Consider the following 12,742-nt stretch of genomic DNA (forward strand, 5'->3'; position numbering starts at 1 on the left):
AGCTGGCAGAACTTGCTAATGTGGGAGACGTCTGAGACAACAGACCACAGTCCTGAAAAAGGCACTTCCAGAAGAACTGATTCATCTAGACATGGTCTAAAGAGCTTCCTCTCATCTGGCAGCCCGGAAGACAGACAGACACAGTTGACCCTCTGTACCTGAGCGTGTCCAAGGCAGACCTGAACTGACACCTATGCACCCAGTCCCTTTTCAGAAACATAACTCAGGTTTACACATTCTGTTGTGACTTTTTAATCACTCTGCTTCTCATAAAAACAAAACCATTGGTGTAGCACAATGTGTGACCTGAAGCAAATTCCTTGGCTGTTTCTCTCTTGGTGGGATGAGAGACAAGATGAGAGACAACACAGAGACTTGATACGAGGAAAAATTTTTTTCCACCATGATAATAGAGCTCTGGAATAGCCCTGCTGTCTCCATTACTGGAGATTTTTTCAAAACCCAACTAAAGCCCTGAGCAAACTGGTCTGAGTTCAGACCTGAACTTCTTTGAGGAGGCTGAATAGAAGCCTCCTGCAATCCCTCCCAGCCTGGATTAACCTATGGCAACATATCATTAATTACTGTAAAAGTGAGTAATCACTCTCATTTTCTCTGTGGAAAACAAACAAAAAAATCCCTTTCAAAACATTATTACTAGACATTTTCCTCCCCCAGTGATATTTTTTTGCCTTTCTCCAACTGATCAGCAAGGAAGCAGTAAAAACAAGATATATAATTATGCTATCTCTAACACATTTCCATCATCTTTTGTCCATAATAATTCTGTAGCGCCTAACAAACTTCAGCAGCTCAGTGGAAGCTATTATTGGGGCCATGAATCCACAAGTAAGGCCACCTTGGCAAATACTGATGAGTGCTGTAAATTCTCACTATTAGAAAAGGAAAATATTTTCTTCCCAAATTCATTCAACTTTCAGAGAGATCAAGGTAAATTTTTTTTTAAAATTCTTTTTCACAACTAACTTAAAAAAACCCCAAACAAAGCAAACCAACGAACCAACTACAAAACAAAAATGAGAAATACTGAAAGCATTTATTTGGGAGATTTGTTTTTTCCTTTTGCTGAAGTGTTCCCTTGAGCCTCTCATGGTAGAAAACCTAGAAACTGGAGAGTTATCAAACAAGCACATATTGTTCACTGCTCTCTTCCAAGGGATGTGCTAAAGCCAATACATACATAAAGGCTTTAATTTCCATTGTTTACTTTCTTTTATACACATCACACTGTTTGATAACGGAGAAAAAGCAGAGCACCCATGTGCAATTGTCCCCATCAAGCCCTTATCTCACAACTGAAGCAGAGCTATTTGTACACAAGCTTCCAACCCAGAGAACCTGCATCCAAGTTTTGTATTCCAGGGTAACCACAAGGGCATACTCCACCCAAGATGTTTGGATGTTATCCTGGACTGGGCCCCGATACTGTTTATTGTGCACAGGAAAAACTCATTACTACAAAGCCGCCAGCACTGACTGCATTTCACAAGGGCACATTTTACAGGACCCAGAACAAAGTATCAAAGTAGGAGTCTTCTGGAGTTAAACCCTTTGCGAAAGCCTTGTCCCCGAACTATTCAATAAACATCATCCCCTTTCATCTTAAATGCTCATAAACATGTTGTTTCCAGTCCACTGCGAGGAGAAATCCTAGCTGCACTGAAGGTATTGATGTGACTGCAGTGTTTATGGTGTGGCTTGCACCTCACCCACCACCCTCCTCATTTCTGCTCGTCCCCAACACAGGTCTACTTACAGAGACACAAGCAGAGCCCTCCCTGCTCAAGTCCATAAAACCTCCCTGGATGGGACAAATCTTACAGGCTCTCACGTGATGTTAAAAGAATACAAAAGTTTCCTGCAGGGTGAGACATGAGGTCTCCCACAGCAGAGGACCAGCACTAGGAGACAGGTGATCTACCTGGTACAACACCCTGATGATGTGCAGGTTCCTCTATGAAATTCCCATCCCCTCTGTCCCAAAAGCATCAGCATTACACACTCAGCTTTAAAGGTCTGGCTCAGGAAAGAAGCTGTCTATAAATGTTTGGGGTTTTATTTCTCCTTGTAAAAGATGGCGATTTTAGCAAATGCACATGTTTAAATATCCTACGAACAGGACAGTTAGATCCCAGAATGCTTTGGGTAAGAAGGGACCTTAAAGAGCATCTAGTTCCACAACCCCTGCCTTGGGCAGGGAAACCTTTCACTAGACCAGGTTGCTCAAAGCACTATCCAACCTGACCTTGAACACTTCCAGGGAAGGTGCATCCACAACTTCTCTGGGCAATCTGTTTCAGTGCCACACCAACCTCAGAGTACAGAATTTCTTCCTAATATCCAATATAAATCTCCCCTCAGTTAGATTATATTTTTTTTAGATATTCCTCACCAGAACCATGTTCTTTATGCCAAGGTAGAAGCTGCACTGTGTTGCTTCAGTTATCCATAGCTGAGCACAATGGATCTTTTGATAACAACTACATTTTCCTTACTGAAAAGAGAATGTCTACAGACATAACTGGCAAACTAAACCTAAACTTGATCATTTAGGGGGAAATTCCCTAAACATTTTCTTCAATTAGGAGAGGCACGAGAAGAGCTTATGTAATGCTATACTTGATCTGTTTCTTGGTTGGTAAGAAAAATGTTTGGCATTCAAATAGGCATTCTTCTTCCCATCTCTTCTGCATGTAATAACTCAAACATTCAGACTGGATAGCATCTACTTAATAAAAATCTGTCATCCACTTCTCCAAGGGGGTTTACTGCATTCATATTGAAAAGAAAAGTAAGACGGGAGAAATTTCAGCCTTGGAAATTGGTTAGCAAGAAGGTGTCTTTGCTTATATGTCTTCCTAAGCAAAAATATTTTAGAGATGCATAGTGTTTGTAAATACTGTCATCAAACAAAACTAATAAATCACTCTTCTTTACTTTCTTCAAAACAAATCTTTTTCATGACAGGAAAAAACAATGATTAAGAAATCTGTCCTAACTCAGGTCATATGTTTGTCAAGACTGACTTTTCCAAATACCATACACTGAGACAAGAGTAAGTAGCTTATGTGTTAAGTATACTCCCAGGTACCTCACATTAACATAATTTTCTATGCAGTTCTATGGAACTGTGGTCTGACCCATCTTAGCTAACTCTTGATGTTCACATGTGAGCTACTCGCAAGAGGTGATGTGTGCTCTAAAAACACTCTCTATTCCTGAGGTAGGTACCTCACAAACTCTGAGAGTGCCTGTTTCTCTTACCTCATCAGAAATGGACCAGAAACTTATCTGGGCAAGATGCACTCACGTACTGAAATACAGCTGCATGGCCTCAGCAATGCAATTTCCATAAATCACAAACAGGGTTGAGCGTTGCTGGACAAGTAAATTACTTATGGTTTCTGATTAACTGAAATAATTTTTGCCAAATTTAATCTAAATTCAATATGCCAAAGTTTACAATAGTCAGGCTCTTTATTGTGACATTATTACCTACCAAAATTTAGCTAGACTGTGTGTGTGTGTGCTAAACCTTCCCTTCACAGGGAGCTGAAACACTTTGTTTAGGCTTCCCCTCCTTCCTACCAAGTATTTTTTGAAGGCAAAAATAGAGGGAAGGGAAGAGGTGGGGCTACCCTCCATGCCACCTTTCTCCAAACAGTTCTTTATACGTTTTTTTTTATTCAACCACAAAACTGAAAAAGCAATACCACAAAATTGCCTCCAAAGCACCAAAAAACCCCAAACCTCATTTCCAGGTCATTGCTCAGCTAGACAGTGACAGCGATACCATCTTGTTTTTTCTGGTGATCTCACCCACATACACCTCACTGCTTCATCACTGTGTCACCAAGTCATGCTGACTCTGTGAAACAACTGCTTAAGAAAAGGTGCATTACACAATCTTCTGCTTAATTCTGTATTCAAGGATTTTGTGGCAAATCATACCCAAATCTCGTCTATTGCAAAACACTGTTTACAAGTTAAAAAAACCCCAAACGTTACAGGTGCAACAGAGATAATGAAACAGCAGACCTTCTGAAGACCTCAGGAAAAAAGAACAGGGTGGTGATTACCTGTTTCCAGGCCTTTGTGAAAATTTCTTTTTACTTAAAAAAGAAAGAAAAATCAGTGTAATCCAAGCTCAGGCTTGATTTTTCAAAAAGCAGATCTTTTCCAGAAGCCTGAAGTAAAAACAAAACACACCTCATGGCTTTCTACAGCTTCCTGAGGAGAGGAAGTGGAGAGGGAGGTGTTCAGCTCTTCTCCCTGGTACCCTATGATAGGATGCATGGGGATGGTTCAAAGCTGCAGCAGAGGAGGTTCAGACTGGACATTTGGAAGCATTTCTTTACCAAGAGGGTGGTCAAACATTGGAACAGACTTCCTGGAGAGGTGGTCCATGTCCCATGTCTGTCAGTGTTTAAGAGGCATTTGAGCAATGCCCTTAGTAACAGGCTTTAACTTCTGGTCAGCCCTGAAGTGGTCAGGTAGATGATCACTGTAGGTTCCTTCCAACTGAAATAGTCTAGTCTATTCATAGTAATAATAATGAAATTTTAATGGAAGGCTGCCTTGAGCACGAATGACCAGAGGGACCGAGACTGACATATGTGAATATTCTGGTTTGAAAGACAGAAAAGCTACAATTTGTATTCCTGCAGTGGTTGCTGGTCAGTTGAAGTCCTTCACTGCTCTGACATGCCAAGTTTCTGATAATATTTCCAGATTGCTTCAGATCAGAAAAGTAAGTTTACCCCATGCAAGCAAACATTAAACAAGTGGAACACGAAGCAATATATTACATGTTAGAATAAGTTATTAAGGAAAGCCCAAACAACCAAAAACCCACCTCATCAAATTCTGACAACATTTTATGAAATTTTGCCTTTTAGAGTTGATCCTGTTTTTCCTTGAAACACACCCAAAGTCGTCTTTCTCTGGCTAGTGGAGGAATTTAGGAATTTAACAGGCGAAACCTTGGTTTCCCACTGAATTTGTGTAACGTAAATCACTCCACAAGGAAAGTTTCCTACTGTGCAAACAAGAGGATACTGATGGGGAAAGGTTTAGCACAGACTGAGCAGCAATAGCTGTCAGTATTCTCCACCATCACAAGTAAAGGATTGTTGTATGTGAGAGGTGACACCATGGCAAAGCTTCAACTTGAAGTCACTCACAGTAATCTCCAGGGACAGAGACAGAAATCCAATGCAAAAACAGTTACCATGTGTTGGTTTCCCAGTAGGAAACCTCAGGCCTCTCTCAGAGTTTGACAAAGCTGAGAAATGGCAGCCAGCTAGATCAGGGCTTCTTACATCATCTGGAAAAAGCTCAATATCTTACACATTTCTTTACAGTAACATACTGTCTTGTAGAATTAGACCAGGGACTGCTGCACATGCAGCCTATCATGTCAAGGCAGGGAAAACCAGAGTTTCAGTTACCAGATCCCAAGCTCCCTGAACTCAAGACAAAAGTTCCCATGGATCAGTTGAGTGCAGAGGATGCTCCAGGGTCTGATTTTGGCCAGATGTTGATTTTTAAAGTGTTACATGTGCAGGTGCAGACATCCTTCTCAGTTTCAGTATGGGGCATTTACTTCTCCTTGCTACTAAGCCACTCTGAGCTCTGGATAACCCAAGACTCAAGTCTTACCTAAAAAACCCTGTGAAGGCTATATTCACAGCATGCTTTGCAGCTGAAACATGTTGTACTTTTTTATGTGGAAAATATATACATCTTCTGCAGGGGCTTACAGTTTATAAGGAGAAAGCTCCAATAGTCTGAAAAGTCTCTCGGAGCTCTTTTTTAATTTAGCAATGTGGTGTGTTGGCTGACACTGGCAAGTAAACTCATATTTATGAAGTGTCCTCTCAGTGCCCTGTGAAATTTGCCATTTCCCTCCGTGACAGTCAGTGCTATCTATCACGAGAACATAATCCCCTAGGACAGGAGACCCGAGCCCCTTTGCTGCTCTCCTCTGCAAACAGATGTGTGCACGTTCCCCAGCTCTGAAAGTCACAGCCAGCTTTTGGCAAAGAACTACAGCAGCTGCACATCTGCAGAGGGGAAAAGCTTTCAGCAAAAAATACAGAGGGGGATCTCATCCTCCCCCCGCCTGCAAAGCAAGCTCAGCATTTGTTTCTCTCCAGATGACACCCTGATGGGTTGATTTAATCATTCACATGTGCATGCCTATTCACATTGCTTCCAAAATACCAGGCCTGTGACAGCATCTCACCTGAACTGCTCACAGTAACACGGCTTGTCAGCAAGTGTTTGGCAAGAAGTCTCAAAGGATAAGAAGAGAAAAATCATTGTTCAAGGACACTGCTAATATAAAATGATTCTAGAGAATACAAGTGGGTGAGTGAGAGACCACTTGTGATGAGGAAAACACCTAAGCAGGTGCTTAATTTTAAGCCTATGCTCAAACCCCACTATCTTCCATTAGAGTGCATGAAGTCCAGTCCAAACTTCCCTGAGCAGGAATGGCGTAGTGCACTGAGAGCCAAAGTGCTCTGATGGGTGGATCTAAGAATGCACTGTGGCCCACATGTCTGCTTAAATGATATGCCAGACTGGGGGGCACAGCACAAAATATTTAAGTGTAGCAGGATCATGGAAACACTTCACCACTTTTATTCCCAAAGGGAAATCTAATTAAAACACATAGCATCTAGCCATTTGAAATTATTCTGGTTACAAAGAGCAGCAAGTCATCCCCCCCGAAACAGTCTCTCTAGTGGATTGCCAGAGACCCCAGTAAGTTTCTGGAAACACAACTTATGTGCCTGAACTTGGTCAGAAGCCATCTGCTCTCCAGGATCTGCAGGATCAGGGTCTGGCAAGGTCTCAGTCAGAACTCTTTCATCCACTTCCAAGTGAGGTGGCACCTCTCCCCACTCAAGCTGCCCCTAACCATCATAAGCTCTTGATGTTTTAAGCATCTGGGCCAGATTTTCAGATGACCTCAGAGCAAAGCTTTTCTGACTGTTTCTCCAAGACCAGATTTTCTGCCAGGTAGCCTCCTGCAGGTATCTAACCAAGGCAACACCCTTCCAAGCAAGGTTGGCACCCCATACACTGAAATGTTCAGCCAATCTGATTACTTACCATGATGCCTAATGAGGAGATGGGCATAGGAAAATAAGAGCTGCCAGCATGTCCTTGCAGAATCTATCTTTACACTGGACTTCATTCAGATCAGTAGCTCTCTGCTGTACATATGCTGGAGGGAATGAGAGCAGTGGAACAAACCTCCACCAGCATTAGCAATACTATTTTACAGAGGAGACAAGACTCGCCACAGTTATAGATGCCACACTTGAAAACAAAGTAGCACTCTTCCAACAGCTCACACAGCGGGCATCTGCCTTATTAGTGGCACAGCACCAGTAGTAGCAAGTCACAAAGCCCACTCTAGACAGCACAGATAGAGCTGAACAACAGCTGTCTTACCTGTCTGGCTTCCTTGCTTTTGCTTTTTACTCTAATCTTCCATCGCGCATCTCAAAATCGTCTCTGCCCCACACCCACACTCCTAGATGAGATCTTGTCAGCACTGAGCATGGAGCCCACTGCATGAAGAACCCAGGGGATGGCCAGGCCCATCTGTTAGAGGCTTTTCTCTGTGTGGGTTGGTGTTTTTATTTTAACTCTCTCTGCTTCTGGGCCCCTCTTCATCTCTTGCTCCTCCCATCTCCCTCTCTCTGCTCATGAGGACACAGTTTCCATCCTGGCTCTGGGCCAGCACATGTACGGGCAAAGGCAGAGCTCAGGAAAAGCCATCTTCTGCTCTCTTTCATCACATAAACACCGCCAGTTCCCAGCCCAGGAGCACAGGGCCGGGCCAGAGCTTTGGCTGCAGTGCAGGGGGACCAAGGACCAGGCACTCCTGCCGGGGCTGAACACGGCAGCCTGGCCACAGTGCAAACCTCCTCTCCTGGCCTTCCTGCTGCTGATGAGCAACTTGAGGCTTTACCGCAACCCAGGAGTTGCTCGTTGGATGGCAGACACAGTTCTGTCTCACATTCAGCAAAAGTCACGTGTAACAGCACATAGAGGTAACAGGGAACATTCAAGCCAAATGCTTGTTCACACCAGTGATTAAAAAAGGAGAACCAGAAGACCCCAAGCAAACCTGGCTGTCAGTGTCCCAGCACTGGGATGACGATCTTGCCCAAAACATATACGAAGGCCTCAGAGATGAACTACATCCTAATAAGTTTAATCAGTAAAAACTGACCTTTAATGACCACAAACTATTGCATCTGGTCTGCTAAATCCTTGGAAGTAACAGTATACCAGCTACAGCTGATCTCCCTAACCTGGGGAAGGGACAACACGCTGAAGCGAAAAAGGAAGGTTATACCAGCACTGACAGTGTTCATTCCAGCAGGCCATTACTCTTTCAAGCCTCTATCCTTCCAACTATGCATGAATTCTCTCAGCTGCAGAAAAGACAGAAATTAGGTTCTCAATACATGTTATCTGCATTAAAGAAAGGAGGCCCATTGTTTCAAGCTTCTTGCAAGGAAGATTTCCCATAAGCCCTCTTTTGGGATCTTTGTTGAAAACACACAGCACCCCACATTTGACCAGCAAATGTTTAGGCAATTTATTTAGCGTAGAGCAGTAAAAACCCAGGGGGTTTCAGTACAGGATTACCCTGGCCATCCCACTAGGATCATTCCAAGAGCATAACCTCTGTTAGCAACTGCAAGGATGACGATATGGTTCAGAACTGCTCAGAGCCACCTCGGCACAGGAGGGACCGGACCATCATAATTGCAGAGCCCCAGAGGCATTGTGCTGCAGGCTCTATGGCCTGCATTCAGTGAGCTCCTGCCTCACTGAAAGACATGAACTGGTGAAGGCTCACATGAGTGGCAGGCAAGGATCCGCTGCTTTGAACAGGAAGATTCTGGGGAATTACGACTTTCACCTCATCAGTCCTAAGTCCACAGACACGGAGTACCTTGACCCAATAGGTTGGTAAACCACATAAAGGCTGGGAGAGGTCTTGAATAAGACCAGCCTATAGGGTCTTAAGTATTTATGTATGACAGCGATGATGCCCTTTAGTGCTTTATTAACAGAGGCTTTGACCTGATTCTCAGCCTGTTCTGTGCCAGCCTTCCACCAAAGGACACAGGCCTCGGTTGAAAATCCAGGCTGGTAGAGGGTCAGAGGCTCCAGGGACTCTAGCTTGTCTCAGGCACCCAACTTCAAGATCGCTCAAGATCCCTGTGGAACTTTTCAAAAGCACAGCCTTCACAAAGCCAGGAGCCTGGCATTCAGTCATATGGTCATCTTCACTGAAACCTGGGTTGAAATCACCACCAAATGCCATGCATATCCTCATGTTTTCAGCCTTTGCTTTCATTTCCAGAAGCTGAGAAAGCTGCTTAGATGTGAAAACCAGAAAAAAAAACCCATAAGCAAGAAAAACATGCTACTGTCCTTTCCACTGTACTTCAGAGCTACAATGAAGAAAACATTGTGGGTTAAATGCTGTTTACAGATAGTACTCCTCAGATGTGATGTTCTTTGAGCTGTATACAGGCAAAACTGTGCTTGCTCATTTCTCATCAGGACTTGAATGCAACAAGAAATTTCTTTCCAGCTACATCCCACTCCCTTCTTCCCTGTGGAGAGTCTCCTCGATCCTTAAGGAACTGCTATGCAAGTGCATTAAAAGTCCTATTTCAGCATTTCCTTCATAGTAGAGGCCTCTTCCAGCCAGCTCTTGGGATCCTGCCAAGAGACATATCAGCCACTAGTACTTAAATCCTTCCGCTAAAAAATGCTTCCCTAAAGAGCTTATACCCCAGTTCTGGATGCCTGAGAGCGCTGATCATCACAATTAACCAGCCTCAACAAGAGCTTAAGAGAGGTCCTTCTCCACTCTCATGTACTTAATGGTGCACTACAGAGCCTTTTCTCCCCCCTTGGTCTGGCCTCCACTTAGCGGGGAGCAGCCTCAGCACAGTTCCAGTCAGGAAACAAATGTCAGGTGCTACAAAAGGAAGGGAGAACCAGCTGCTTTGAATGATGCATTTGGGGGATCCAAAAGAGCATGACACTTATTGGGTACTTTTGAAACACACAGCACCTCTCCATGGACGGCTCTGTTGCATGAAAATTTCATTGCCAAATTTCTTAAACTCCAGGCAAGGACTGCACTTGCCTCTCTGCCCCCAGAGCACCCAGCAAAACACAGATTTTAATGCCTGTCCATAGGAATTAGTTATTATAGCTGATATTATGAATAATTCAGTGGAAAAGCTCCTCCTGAACTAAGATCACATCTAAAAAATAGAGCTTACACGGTCTTTATTTATTGTCTCCTGGTCAAAATTAACATTTTTAACATGCAAATACACCAGGCATGGGAGAAAGACAAGCCTATTTTAAGTGCTTGACAAAGATCTAAATGCCCTTCTTGTTTTGGAGAACAGAAAGCAGACAGAGGTTGTCTCAGCAGACAAAATGTCCTAAAAGATGTCCGAAGGCAGTGAGCTGGGGACACTACTAAAAGCAGCACTTTGGAACACTCCACACACACTTGTGGTCTACAAGGAACACTGTACTTTGGGTCTGAGCTTCTGAACAGGGAGTAACTTCTTGCATGGACTGTCAGGACATGGACACACCAAAGGCCAACCCAGGCTTCAGTACAGATCACCCACAGGCAGAGAGCGGTCCCAGCAGAGCCATAAATCTTTAGCCTGCTTTTTACATCTCTGGTCACTCCAGTGCCCTTTGTTTTCAGTGCTTTCTCTTCCATTTCTCAAACAGGCGCCGTATTACCCTGGGAAATCCCATGGCTTTCCTCTCTTTTCCATACTTAGCATGAACTTAATGGTGAACATGAACACACTTAGTGTTTTCAGTTGTTTACAAGTCTGACCCAACATGGTTGCTATCGATTTTCACATGCTGAAATACCATCTGGATAACTTAAAAAAAACTCCAAACAACAACCAAACAACCCCCTGCCTCCCAACCCCAACAACCACCAAACCCCACAAACACTACCCCAGTGACAACATTCCAGAACACAACACAAGGGGCTTCCCTCTGGCAGGATGCAATAACTCCCTTTTTGGTGGTTCAGAAAACAGAGCCAGTACTTTATTGGACTTCACTACCACACACCAAGAATGAGTGGTCAGTAAGGTGGCAGCCAACATACAAACCAGCTTTTTAATCCACCACCAACACCAGCAGCTCCCTTCCTGGTAGCAAATGAAAGCCCCATGAAAATCCCTTTGGCCACTTCTTTATCCTTTCAGCTGAGCTCAAAGCTGGAGATGTTCCTTTCCAAAAGCAACAACTCTGTTTAAATGGCAAGAGCAAAGGTGGCTGGGAACACCTTAGGGTCAGGAGCAACTCCCATACAATTTGCTGACCTGTTTAGGAAACAAACTATGCTCCTGCAAAGAGCTAAGTGCCCATGCTTAGCACTTACTACCTCTCGCAAGGCTCCAAGCAGTCAGAAAGCCACAATCCCTCCATGACCATCCCTTGTCCAGCACCAAGCATCAAGAGCCTGGATGCTTCTCGGACACTTGTAAAGTCAAAACCTCTGAAAGCATCCCAAATACACCTGGCATGGTTTACCTTCCAGTGTGCATTTGACACCCTGGGACCACAGCAGCAGCCAGCTGTAGCTTCTTCCCTGTTCTCTTCCCAAACACCATTCCCCCTCCACCAACTCCACGCCTAACCCATCAGCACCCATCATCCCTGGGTACCACAGCGGGAAAGCAAACTGGAATTTTTCTCCCCGGGACAAGTGAATATTCTCATGGGTCCCCAGGGGGAGTCAGAAACGTCACCCTGATAAGCTACAGACTGCACTCAAGGGCAGATGTTTCCTCCAGCCGAAGGTAAAGTAAGAGAAAAGCAAGCTATCCAGTGCAAAGAGAGAGAAATGGAGGGCTACCATCAGGGAGGGATTCAGGGGTTTGCCAAAACCGAAGAGAACTCTGGCTGTTTCCTCCGGTAGGGCCCGGGCTTCCCCCAAAGAATGTGCTTTGCGTTTCCTCGTCTGTTCTGTGCCGGAGACCGAGACAGGGCTGAGTTCGCTCAGGGGCCCTGTGCTGCGGGGCTGCCGCTGCTCCTCCGCCCCACCGCCCCCGACCCGCCCGAGGCCACTTTCCAGCAGCTCCTCGCGTCCTCTCGGCCCTTTTCCCACCGGCCGAGACCCGCTCCCGCAGCCAGCCCGGCACTCCCGCACCCGGCGGGCTGGGAGAGAGCGGCAGCCTCCCCGTCCCGGCGGGAACGCGGCTGTGCCGGGAGTGCGGGGGCGTTCGGGCTCACGGACCCCGCTTTCCCTCTCAGCCGTCGAACGCGGTACGGGGGGGAACAAAAGCCAATCGAGGGGCGGGAGGGAAGACAGAATTAAGAGGTTTTTCTGGAGCCGCACCGACCCCCGCCGCCCCGGCACTTCTGCTTTCCCCCCATCCCGCCCGCCGGTTCCTCCGCGCCCCCTTACCTTCCTCGGCGGAGCGAGGGGGCCGTGCCCCGGCATGACGGCGGCGGTCCCGGCGCCGGGCTGGCGGCGTGCGGACCCGCGGCTGGGGGCTGCCCGCCCGCCCCCCGCCGCCACCGGCCCCGGCCCCGGCCCCGGCCCCGGCCGCCCTCCGGCGGGAGCACCGCCCCATCCCACCCCGTCCCGCCCCGCACCGCCGCCAGGGCAATCGCG

General features: G+C 45.8%; 1 protein-coding gene across 1 annotated transcript in view; it reads right to left on the reverse strand.

The window, feature by feature from the left end:
• DENND2A (DENN domain containing 2A) overlaps window positions 1-12,660 on the reverse strand; it is a 57,642-nt gene extending 44,982 nt beyond the window's left edge. The window contains exon 1 of the mRNA XM_051784023.1: window positions 12,533-12,660. The gene's annotated coding sequence lies outside the window, so the exon portion shown is untranslated. The remainder of the gene's footprint in view (window positions 1-12,532) is intronic.
• Window positions 12,661-12,742: the final 82 nt, after the last annotated feature.

Source organism: Manacus candei, unplaced genomic scaffold (assembly GCF_025592945.1).
Source record: "Manacus candei isolate 608988 ecotype Guabito, Panama unplaced genomic scaffold, ASM2559294v1 h1tg000018l, whole genome shotgun sequence".
NCBI classification, from domain to species: domain Eukaryota; kingdom Metazoa; phylum Chordata; class Aves; order Passeriformes; family Pipridae; genus Manacus; species Manacus candei.